The sequence below is a fragment of the Bidens hawaiensis genome, unplaced genomic scaffold (genome assembly GCF_021521415.1).
Source record: "Bidens hawaiensis isolate Kalapana, Puna unplaced genomic scaffold, B.hawaiensis_p1.1 tig00012231_1, whole genome shotgun sequence".
Classification (NCBI taxonomy): domain Eukaryota; kingdom Viridiplantae; phylum Streptophyta; class Magnoliopsida; order Asterales; family Asteraceae; genus Bidens; species Bidens hawaiensis.
This window is the reverse complement of record NW_027491990.1, coordinates 9,314-20,753: the sequence shown is the minus strand read 5'-3', so window position 1 is coordinate 20,753 and position 11,440 is coordinate 9,314.

Below are 11,440 nucleotides of genomic sequence, written 5' to 3'. Positions count from 1 at the left end.
ATCAAAAACTCCTAAGGTATCTCCTAAAGTATCTAAATCAGATAAACCTTCGGCATCTGATGAGGAATTGATGAGGTTCATCAATCCTCAACCTAAATATTCAAGTGGGAAGATTTTTAAGTTAAAAGGATTGTCGAAAGTGTTTTCGGATAAGGAAGTTCCTTTGAATCTTCTAAATCCTGAAATGATTGAAAGTGTATTTCAAGACAACTCGTCAAAACTTACTGAACTTGAACAAAGATTTAACAAATCAAAATTTGAGAATGTTCAAGAGAATACAAAAAGTAACAAGTTTAAACCTATAAAATTTGTAAAATCATCCGGTATGGAGGTTTCATCAAATTCTACAAATCTGCAATTTTATCAAAACAAAAAGGGATTAAAACATGATGTTCCAAAGAAAGTAACTTTTGAAATGTCTAAGGTTGATATTCCTCAACCTTTGCATGAAAGCAACCCAAGCATTTCACCACAAAAATCGTTAGACACACATTTATACTATAAATGTGGTGAACCGGGTCATGTTTCAAAGAAATGTAAAGCAAAGGTTGATGATATCAAATCATCATCAACCCGAAAGACTGAAATGAAAAAGAATATGGAAGAACATCAAATTGATGAATGTTTCATAATGTATTCAAATATCAATCCGTAGAAAGTGGTTCGGGTTGAAACTTTTAATGTATCAAAGAAATTCGTTGAACGTGCTCAACCAATTTGCAAAAACACTGATTCGAGAATAATACGTGACGATACTTAAAGAAGAAAAATAAGAAAATTGTCACCTATTCTCAAGTACCGAATTGCCAGTGTTAATTTAATTTTATCTCCAAAAGTATCAAAGGAAGAACCCAAGACTAAGGCTTGGGCTGCCTTTTTGAACTAATCATTTTACCTGTTTGTACAGAGTTTATCCAGGTCCGTGTCTAATCACAAGTGGATATTGGATAGTGGGTGTTCTCGACATATTACCGGCAACCTGGATCTTCTTAATAACATCAAAGATATTCAAAGGGTTATGTAGCATTTGCGGGTAATAACGGCGGGATGATTACAAAGGAAGGAGAAGTTTCAAACAGGAAAGTGACGATTGAAAAGGTTAATTATTGTGAAAAGGTGGATCATAATCTGCTAAGCGTTTCGCAGACATGTGATAAGAAGTATACCACATTTTTCACAGATACGGAATGTGTTATCCTTCAACCGGGATACACGATTCCTGAAGACATGGTTGTCATGCGATCACCTCGATCAAATGATATTTATGTACTTGACATGAAGTGTAATGTAAGTGTCTCGCCCTCAGCTACGTGCTTCGTATCAAAAGAAACAAAGAAGGACTCTATCCTTTGGCATCGACGCATGGGACACATTCACATACGCAAGATGAATTTTCTCATTTCTAATGAATTAGTGGATGGTGTTTCTCTTAAGAACTTCAAGATTAATGATCATTGGTTTGCGTGCAAGAAGGGCAAACAAAAGAAGAAGTCACATCCGTGTAAATCAATGAACTCGATTGTTACACCACTAGAACGACTTCATATGGATTTGTTCGGTCCTGTGAATCGTGCTAGTATAGCGGGTGATTTTTATTGCTTAGTCGTGACAGATGACTTCTCCCATTATTCTTGGGTGTTATTTATGGGTTCAAAAGATCAGACACCTTTGTTAATTCAGAACCTTATCACGAAGATTGAATCACTTTACAAACTGAAAATGAGACGAATTCATAGTGATAATGGAACTGAGTTCAGGAATAATGTATTGGATTTCTTCTACATTCAGAAGGGAATTCATCGGGAATTCAGTGCGCCTTATGTTCCTCAACAAAACGGCGTCTCTAATCGAAATAATCGTACGTTAATTGAAGCTGCGAGAACAATGCTTGTTGATTCTAAGCTTTCCTTTCAATTCTGGAACGAAGCTGTGAATACGACTTGTTACACATTGAATCGTGTACTAACTGTAAAGAGGTTCAAGAAAACAAGGTACGAACTTCTAAACAATCGTAAGCCAAACTTAAAGTATTTGGAACCTTTCGGGTGTCTGTGTACTGTATTGAAGAGAGATGCCGGGAAGTTTGATGAAAAGGCATTCGAGGGATACTTTTTGGGATACAATTCTCCTAAGAAGCGGATCTTCAATATCTCTTCAGGTTGTGTGGAAGAATGGTATCACATTGATTGCTAAAGTTATACTACTCCTCCAACTGGTACGGGTCCCGATTGGATGTTTGGTTACGATGGGTTATTTAATTCGTTTCCTGATGTATCTGAGACATCTCATGATGTTTCAGACTCTTCCGTTCTGATGACGCTGATTTTGTTGATTCATCGTCGGTTCCATTAGATGAAGCTCCAGAAACAAACGAGCCGATTCTAATTGTTGATGATTCACCAACTGTCTCTTTAGACACAGCGGAGGAAAATATCACCAATGTGGGTAATAACATATCTGTACCTGCTATTCCTTCCTTAAGGATTCACTCTAATCATCCGCAGGAACATTGGTGATGTGAACGACGGGTTTCGTATAAGACACCAATTAACTAATGTATGTGATGATATAGTTGATTGTAACTTATCTCCTACTGAGGATTCTATTGTATGTGCTTATGAGGGTTCGCACTCAATCGGGTATTCTTAGTATTGCACAATACACCTGCTTCCTATCACGATTGATCCGACAAGTGTCACGATGGCACTCAAGGAACCGTCTTGGGTTGAAGCTATGCAAGAGGAGCTGCAACATTTTGTTAGACAGGGTGTATGGGACTTAATTGAAAAACCCAACCATGTGAAAAAGGCTATACCGACAAAATGGGTTTCTAAGTGCAAAACGGACGACCGCGGGGTAATTGTGAGAAACAAGGCACGATTGGTTGTTCTTGGCTACAATCAACAAGAAGGCATAGATTACAATGAAGTATTTGCTCCTGTGGCACGACTGGAGGCTATACGTATTTTTCTTGCCTATGCAGCCTACAACAATTTTAAGGTTTATCAGATGGATATGAAATCGGCGTTCTTAAATGGAGTTATTCATGAAGAAGTGTACGTGAAGCAGCTTCCCGGTTTTGAGGATCCAGACTTTCCAGAGCGTGTTTATCAATTAAACAAGGCTCTTTATGATTTACACCAGGCCCCGAGAGCCTGGTACAGCACGTTGGCTGACCATTTGATTGAAAGCGGATTCAAGAGGAGAACTGTGGACTGTACTTTGTTTTACAAGAACGTTGGTGATGATCAGCTCCTCGTCCAAATCTATGTGGACAATATTATTTTAGGTTCAACAAACGACAACCTGTGCAAAGATTTCGAGAAGACGATGCAAACCAAATTCGAGATGAGTTCGATGGGAGAGATGAGTTTTTTCTTAGGATTGCAAGTTCACCCGTCTGATTCCGGGATCTTTATCCATCAGATTAAAAACGTGAACGATGTCTTGAGCCGATTCAAGATATTAGACAGCAAGATTCCTTCGACACCTCTTCCCGTCACCAGATGAATTAGAGGATACTGTAGATCCAACCCTGTATAGAGCAATGATCGGTTCTCTTATGTATTTGACTGCATCTCGACCTGATATCATTTTTGCTGTTTGTTTGTGTGCCAGGTACCAATCGAGTCCTCGAGTGACTCATCTGGCAGCAGTAAAGCGCATCTTACATTATCTGAGGGGAAATCCTGACATCGGATTGTGGTACCTCAAGGACGGTAAGTTTGATCTCACTGCTTTTACTGATTCGGACTATGGAGGATGCAAGATCAATTTCAAGTCTACAACAGCGGGTTGTCAGTTCTTAGGAAACCAGCTTGTTTCCTGGCAGTGTAAGAAGCAGACGACGGTCTCTACTTCAACAACCAAAGCGGAGTATGTGGCAGCCTCGAGTTGCTGCTCACAGGTTCTCTGGATCCAGCAACATTTGCGGGATTACGGTTTGAAGTTTCTTACTACTCCTATTTTTATTGACAATTCGGCCGCTATTTCTATCACCAAAAATCTGGTTCATCATTCGAAAACCAGACACATTGAAATCCGTTATCACTTTATACGTGATTTCTTTTAAAAGAAATTAATTTCAATTGATAAAATACACACGGATTTTCAAAAGGCTGACCTTTATACCAAAGCGTTTGATAAAATACGTTTTCAATATTTGTTGGGTATTAATGGTTTAAAAACTTTAAAAGATATTCAAAAGCTTGGTTAAATCATTTTATTTCTTGTTTCAATTTAATTTTTGTTGTTTTTAGGGGGAGAAAATATAAAATCTAAAAATATTGTGATTTCGGCTTGTACAGAGAAAATTGAAAAAAAAAACTCCAAAAACATTCAAATATTGAAAAATTCAAAAACAATGAAAAATGCTCCTCAAAATGAGTTTAGAAACAAAAAGGGAAAATGATAGTACATTGGTCATTTGCTCCTAAGTCCAGTAAAAAGTAAGTAATAAAAGACTGTGTGCTTAATTGCAATGATGTATTGGTAGGTCTTTTGATAAACAAGTACGGACTAGTAAGTGATATAAACATAAATTGTTGAATACTCAGGGAGATTAGTTCTGTAAAAGGTCTTGATAATGATGGCAGAAATGTAAAATCCAGTCATACTCAAGCCTTCTAATCAATTTGAAAACAATTTTAAACAAAAGGGTCTAGTTGGTGGTTAACGCTTCAATGATGTATGGTCTTATGGCCTTAAATCCTGTATTAATGAGATGCTTTAAGGCTTCGGATTCCATTGGGTCTTTATGCTGTTTTACATCTGGTATTCATTTCGGTGAATATTAAAAATGCTTGTAAAAGCGAACCCGTAGTGTAACTGCTTAAGTCTCTAAACTTGATCGCAAAAAGTACTTCGTGTAAAAAATGAATTACAGACTTAATCAAACCACGCTGTGAGTCATACATTGTCCCCTTGCTCGCGTCTTATTACCATTAAGAAACGGACCACAAGGGACACAATGTCTGTAAACCGACAGATGAAATCATGCGTACTCATCCATGGGAACGAACCTTAGGGTATTGCTTGACAATGGGGGTATATCTTGTAGTGGGGATTACGGACTATGATTGCTTAAATATAATCAGTTTTACAATCAAATTGGTTCTAAGGTTTAAGTCAAGTTGGCGTGATTTGAAGAAAATCAAATTACGCTTGAATCAATATTTGAACTAATTCTTTCTGATATTTGTGCCTAATTGAACCAATTAAGAAATATCACCGAAATTTCTGAAAAATTTGTTCGAAGACTTAACTGGACAACAATACCAATAATCGACATAACACCTGTCATAATAAAAGCTGAAAATAAAACTGTGACGGACGGAAATTTTGGACAATATGATTCCCTGCTCAAACTCACAAAAATATGTACTGTTTTAAGGTCAGTTTTACTGCTTTATTTTTTTTTTTAATTTGAAAAATATTTCAAAACTCAAAAAGATTTAGTTTTGCTTTATTTTTGATTTACCGAGCTTGCGAATAAATTCAAAAACAAAATGAAAAGTTTGATATCCCAAGTTTAAGTTAATCGTGCTTAACTTATTGTCAACCGGTATCGGTTGATTTTTAATGTAAAAATCCGCTTAAATTAAACATTATCGATCTTTGGTTGATTGGGTTTGTTAATGTATGCAATTAAAACCCTAAAATGGATTTAATTGATTATTTAAATTGTTTGATTAAAACCCTAATTGGTTTTAATAAATATTTAATTCCTTAATGAGATTGTATCTCATTCGTTAAGGATCTTTGGTGATTCGTTAACATTGTTTTAACAAATGTAAAGCCTTTCATTATTTAAAACATAACGAATGAGTATCTCATTCGTTATAATGACATTCCCTTCCGTTGTACGTAACGAATGGAAGTCATTCGCTTAAACAGTTAACGAATGGAATGATTTTAATGTATTATTCATTAAGTTTTAACGAATAACACTAATATTCGTTATAAATTTAACAAATGGAAGAGTTAATTTATTATTCGTTAAAGTTTAACGAATGGAAATCTTATTCGTTTAAAATCTTGAACGAATCAGGTTTATAATTTAACGAATGAGGTCATTCGTTAGTTCAAATTTGAACGAATGACCTCGGAAAGCGTGAAATTATTGGGTTTATAATCCCAATGTTAGACGAATGACCTTTCATTCGCCATTTTCCTATTTCATCGCCATACTAACCAAACTCTTGCCAAATTTTTTCAAAATCATTTACCTGCTTATTCGATTAATTAACTGATCTATTCGTATTCAACAGATAATGACGATCACAATCATATGATTTTCATGGACTCTCATCGGTGGTTTAGAGTTAACTGAATCAATTTGATAAATAAATATTAACCGAGCAGTTAACAAGTTTACAAACCTCATATTTTGATATAAAATTAGTGTCTATGATCTTGGTTTAATGTATTAAACCTGTTTTCGAACATTGCTGTTGAGATTAATTGTGAAAATTGATTAGAAATCAAAGGTTTCATGGTTGATGTTCGTCGTATTTGACTGTAATTAGTCAAAATTGATGGTAAATTTGACGTCTGATAGTCAACTTGTTAATTAATTTAAATTCGTTATTGTTATAACGAATGATAGTCAGATTCGTTAATTTGTTAACAAATGACTATATGATTCGTTAAAGTAGCGAATGGGAGATTCCTACTAATAATGAATAAGAATAACAAATCTGAATTGATTCGTTAAAGGATTAATAATAAAATTCGTTAGTTTAACGAATGAATTAACGTATGAGTATGATTCGTTATTATAACGAATGAAAGACATTTCACGTATAACAAATGTCTCATTCGTTCAAACCATGATAACGAATGAGTTGGACTTTTGAATATTTTAGTAATATTTTGTTATGTTTTTAACAGTAATGGCAGACGAGAACAATCAAAACCTTGTTCCCGAGCAAAATCCCGAGGCTAACCCTGAACAACAGCCTCTAGCTCAAGATCAAGCCGAACCTGAGCAAGCTCCAGTGTTACTGTCATGGAACAAGAGCCATAACATCTGTGCCTTTCTAGATCCGAACTTTGAAGATTCACCAATCTTTGGAGGCATGATTCATTTCTTATTACGCTCCAGGATATACAAGGACATCTCTACTCATGTAGTTGTTTATCAGAGTATTATAAGATCTTTTTGGGATACCGCTAAGTTTAATGAGACTGAGAATCAGATAGTTAGCTGTAATTCAGGATAAACCAGTAATGATCGATGTTGGGGTTATTCGAGATTCATTGGGTTTTCGTGATACAGTGGATGATCGATGCGAGTTTGATTGAAGTTTGATTCATGGGTTGTTTAAATGTGTAAGGTATAATGGTGATTTGGGAAAGTCTGTGTACAACAAAGCATACTTGTTTGAACAATACAAGTATTTGCTTGATGTGTTGATACATTGTCTCGGTGGACGTAAAGGTGGTTTCGATGAGTGCCGAGTGATGCTACAATTTGTGTTTGTTGCGTTAGTGTTGAATAAACCATTCAATTTCTCTGAATTGGTTTATTATCACTTGAAGGAAAATCTCACGAGCCGTCATAAGTTTCTGATGTACCCGAGATTTCTGCAGATGATGCTCAATGATTTACAGCCTGATTGATTAAAGATCAAGATGATGTATTGAAGATTGACAGGATGAATGCAGAAACGATGAGGCGTTTACGATCTTACCGAGGTCAAAGTCTTGATGAACGACCGAGGTATAAGCGATTGATTGGTCACCTTGCGAACATTGATTATGTTGCAACGCCTAATGATCATTGGGCTCATGATGATTCAGACTCTGAGCGTGAAGGTAGTAATGGTGGAAATGACGGTGATGGTGGTGATGGTGGTCCGAGACCACAGGCTGAGTTAACTTATGAACAGAAATGTAAGCGTAAAGGAAAAGAACCGATGGTAGATAAGGGGGAGAAACCAAAGAAGCAACGTGTCAGAAGGGGCTTGGGTATTGAGATACCAAGTCAACCGTTTGAGCGATCTACTCCACCTGCATCTGTCCCGGTAACTGTATCTATTTCAGCTGCTGTTCCTACTTCTCCAGTACCACAGAATATTCCAAGATCTCCAACTCCTGTTGTTACTCAATCTCCTACTCCTGTTCAGATGCCTATTTCTCCAGTACCTCGATCTATGAAATTGACAACTACTTCTGTAGCTGATCCTTATTTTGGAGACGTGTTGCAGACGGTGTTAGCTCGTATGACTCTTTGCGCAACCAACTACTCCTGCTACACCAGTTACTCCTACACTGTTGCAACGACCAGAGCATTCATTCATGACTTTTAATCGTCCTCAGGGTCCGATGCAACTGCTTCGTCCACACTTCTATAAGTTGTCTCCTAATGCCCAGTGGTTTAATCTGTTGAATCTAGTTCATATGCAACAAACTCATATTCAAGCAGATTGTTCGTTTCAAGAACATATGAGGACAGAGCAACGGAATATGTTTAGACATATTCAGTTTATTCAACGTGAAAACAGGGAACTTAAAGCCCTTGTTGCTGCTCAGGGGGGAGAGGATTGACAAACAAGACGAGATCATACTTCAACTGACGTGTAAAGATGATGAGTTGAAGAAATTGAAGAATGATGAGGATGATAAAGATGGTGAAGGAGGTGTAGATCAGCAACCTGGCAGTAGTTCTGTACCGTCGGCAGGTAATCAGGCTAAAACTGGTAGTGGTGGTGGGTCAGAAGGTAATCAGTTGCAGATTGTGCCTTACAAGGACTATTCTTAGGCTAAACCGATCGATGTGATTCCTGATAATAGAATTATTTTTGTTGGTATGGATGGGATTGTGAGAAGTATTGTAAATGCTGATGAGATCGAAGAGGGTGAGTTTGTTGACCATTCGTTGGCAAAAGAACAAATTGCCCTGCTTTTGGATCTGAATGAACAGGAGGTTAGGAATTGGGAAAGAGTGTTGATGTGGATGTGGAATTTGAGGAAAGTACGAATACAGGCATTCCACGCGGAAATGTGCCTGATTATGATGAAGTGGAGGTAGAAGACGTTACTGCTGAGGAGTACCCAGAGTTTTACACTGACAACAACAACGACTCAAGAATTCCATTTTTCACAACAGAGCATTTTGAATCAGCAGAACATCGGTTGCGAGAAGAAAGGAAAAGGTGGAAAAAAGCTGCATAGACAAGTCATCTATCAGCAAAAGAAAAGAAGCACAAACTTGCTTTGGATGGTATGTTCGAGCATGATGTGAAGAGAATGAACAAGATGATCGTGACCTTTCGTTATCACGAACGGCAGGAAGTAAAATTTGCGAAGACTCGAGCATCTGCATACCAGATGAAAAAGTACAAGCTGGCGAAAGATGTTAGAGGTGATTTGATCGCATGGCAGTTTGATTCTGATCTTAAGGTATATATCGTGAAGTGGGAGCACGGTATTTATTATTTCAAGCGCCCACACAATATTTAATCTATGCCAAGATGGGATGTTAGAACACTAGCCAACAGACCGTTTGTGAATCATGGAAAAGATACATGGGCTGAGTGGTTCTATGCACATCTACAACATGAAACCCGTTATGGTTTCAAGTTCTTCAAGCCGCAAGTGCCGACACACAAGTATATTGACGAGATTGATCCGCGCACTGGCTGGAGAAAAATGATCTTACAGGTAAAGCCGCCAAAGACGATGAAGAGGGCATCAATGAAGACATTCCCTCAGAGTCTATTCTCCTCATTCAATTACTGGTATTATGATAATCGAACGAGTGAAGCGGTTATTGTTTTGGGCACCGAATCAAACACGAGTGTTATACGTGTAATCGATCCGATGTGGCTTGTTAACTTATCTGAGTCTGACAACGATGCTTTATTTACTAGTCAGATCAGATTTGCTAACGTAAATGATTATGAGCTTGCTATGCAATTTCAGAAGGTTGTTCGTGTTTGTTATGCATACAAGATTCATAGCTGCGTGGATTGAAAGACAAAGATGTTCCAACAATAAAAGATAAAGAGCTCGAGACAAGGGGGAGTTTGTTGATACATGTTTTGTACGTCTCGGTCTTTATTAGTTTATTAATGTAATTATTTTATAATATAGGGGCTTTAATGTAAATATATGCCATTCGCTCTATTGTAAGTTACATTCGTTACTCCGTAACGAATGTAACACATTCGTGTTTATTGTAAGCTCATTCGTTAACCCTGTTTAACGAATGAGATGACGAATGAGGGCTATTCGCTATGACTTAATGTATTAACGAATGAAGATGTTCATTCGTATGATTTAAAGTAACGAATGACTCATTCGTTAAGGTTATCTTAATGAATGAGGTCATCCCCTATATATAGCCTGTAAGATATTCAGTTAATGTAACAGTTCATTATTATCCTTCTCAAGTGTCGTTACTCTGCCCGATTGTGCTCTCAATACACAGAGTACACACAGTTAAAGTAATCTTGCCTTGTCGTATACATAACCAACGAATGAATCGATGTCATCACGAGATCTAGATCCTTACAGGCTCTCTCATAATGCATTTAACATGCTCTATCATAATGCATGAATAAGGGTACTTCTAACTTTTATGTGTTGTCTTATATTAAATACTTCATTTTTATATGATATGTTAGGTTTGTTGCCTGATGTTAAATACTTTATTTTTATGTGATTTTTTTAAGTTGGAACTCATGTATTACACGACTTGAGTGAATAAATACGGTGTAGTTAGCAATGAAAATTTAAGAATTATAACACGGCATTTTCATAGATAAATAATATTACATTATTACGTATAAATACAATATTTAATAGCGAAAAAAGAGGCGCAGGAAAAAGAATCTCGGGCTCACAAATTTGTAGCATGTGGCGCAACCAATTACTTGTTTATCAAGCACAAAAATATGTATTATGAGTTTGACACTCGGTTGTAACTGATTAGTCAAACATTTTAAAATGGGCTTTGGCTATTCATACACCCTTTGACTTTTTCAAATATCTATCACAAGAGTCGTAAGAGACCTATATGACTTATATATATAATGGGTATATGACAACATAGTAAAGGGTGATAACACAAACAAATTAAGACTATACAAATATAGCATCCCTTTAAAAAGTAATACCGATGAAAATATTGAATCTGACATTTAATACAAATTGAATAACTAACAAGGTCATTAACATATCAAGGTCATTAACATATCAAGGCTAAGTTTAGTGAGTTGACGCCAGACCGCAAAACCACTTCACATGGATCCGTTTGATTGCGTTAAAATCTTCCAGCCTTTCTCAATCTTTAACGCCCAGCAACTTACTCACCGGCTTGCCATTAACACACCTGACGCCCCCATCTGTAATGGTGTTGGGCGCCCGTAAGTCGTTGATGTGTACATGAGGTTAGCCCGCGGGTCTAATTATCAGTACCTCCTTCAGTCATATT